Source organism: Arachis ipaensis, chromosome B03 (genome assembly GCF_000816755.2).
Source record: "Arachis ipaensis cultivar K30076 chromosome B03, Araip1.1, whole genome shotgun sequence".
Lineage (NCBI taxonomy): Eukaryota > Viridiplantae > Streptophyta > Magnoliopsida > Fabales > Fabaceae > Arachis > Arachis ipaensis.
In genome coordinates, this window is record NC_029787.2 from 1865493 (window position 1) to 1867537 (window position 2045).

Sequence of the window (2045 nt, forward strand, 5' to 3'; positions counted from 1 at the left end):
AATTATTTTAAGTAATTATCCAAATACTCCTATAAAAATTTAAATCAAATGCGCAAGTGGTATTAACGACAAAAATTATTTGTCATTTAATGAAAAAATATTTTTATTACTTTTTTCACGTTTTAAAATCTTTCATAGACATTTATTAAGCTATCTTTTGTAATTTTTTTTTATAATAAGATAAATTTTTAGATAATATTCTAGTAATTGGGCCTTTTTTATTTTGAAGTAATTTGGCCTTCTTTCTCCCTTCAGATGATAGGGTCGAATTTCTTTCTTCCTGTCCTTTTTTTTTCTCGGTGAATGAGAGTAAAAATTAAAAAACAACTCATAAAAGGCCTAGGAAGCCCAAGTCAATAATTACAAGGAATCGGGCTGTGTTAAGCCCAGATGATTTTTTGAGTTCTTGAGTCTTGGAACTAAACAACCGAAACCTTACTGACCAGAAAACAAAAACACAATTCTTTTTAGAGTAAATGTCATTTTCAGTCCCTAATCATTTGTACGATGAATTTTCACCCTCTAAAAAATCTAAAAACCCAAATCAGTCCCTATCTACTTTGATATATGTACGTTCCAGTCCCTATCAACTTTGAGTAAATGTCCTTTTTGGGACTGGAACGTACATATATCAAAGTAGATAGGGACCGATTTGGGTTTTTAGATTTCTTAGGGGGTGAAAAGTCCATTGGACAAATGGTTAGGGATCGGAAAGTACATTTACTCTTCCTTTTATAAATCATGTTGTATTATCTACCTTTTAGTTTTGGATTAGTCATGGATCCAAAAAAAATTAAAATTGTTCCGAATGTTACTCAAAACTAATGTGATTTTAGTGTAAACATGAGGTTCGGACTTCTTTTAATGAAGGTTTCGTCGCCTTTTTGGTGAGGTAAAGTCGTTTAAGGTCTTTGAGTGAGAATGGTGGATAATACCTACAAAGAACTCTAATACTTAAATTAATAAGGATTTTTGACTGGTTCAAGTGAATTAAAAATTGAGATATACTCGTATTTGATGGGATATTTATATAACTAGGAGTGATGGTTTGACTACCAGTCTACCACTCTAAAACTCTTTCACTTTTTTTTTATAGTGTATGTGTGAGTGGGTGTATTGTATAACCTAAAATTGGGAGTTGTCCAATCCATCGATCAAACAAAAAAAACTCTTTCACTTATAATGGGAGATAGTTACTTTCCAACATTTAAAAAAGAATTGTTATTCCACATTTCAAATAATGGTGAGCTTATCTCTTGGATTTTTTTTTTTAGTACCTTTAGCATAATTGGACTGATGCATTTGGGTCCTAGCTTTTATCATGGATGAGAGTATAAATAAAAATTATTTTTCATAACTTTTAGGGTAAAGCACTAAATTGGTCCCTTAGGTTTGGGCATAATTCTGTTTTGGTCCTTAAGGTTTAAAGTGTTCTATTTGAATCCAAAAAAGTTTTATTTAGCATCAATTTAGTCCCACAGTGAGGTCAAAATTAAATAATTAACAAAATGTCCTACATAACAATAGTTCAAGAGCAAAATCGATAATCTGGAGAACAAGTACAAGAGGCACAAAATCAACCATTGATGCATCAATACATTTATTTATCATTTTCTTTAGTTTTATAGAAAATATTTTATTTATATTATAAAAAAATAATAAATAAATATATTGATGTATCAATGGTTGATTTTATGCCTCTGGAGCTTGTACTTGTTCTCCAAATTATCGATTTTGTTCTTGTACTGTTATTATGTAGGACATTTTGTTAATTATTTAATTTTGACCTCACTGTGGGACTAAATTGATACTAAATGAAACTTTTTTGGATTCAAATAGAACACTTTAAACCTTAAAGATCAAAACAGAATTACGCCCAAACCTAGAGGACTAATTTAGTACTTTACCCTAACTTTTATTTGAATTAGAATTGAATGATATAAGTGTTATTATGTTCTAAATATTTTTACACTCTTTAATAATATTTTATTCGTAATTTTTCACAAAGTTTACTATTAAGTTAAAAATTTATATATTATAAATCG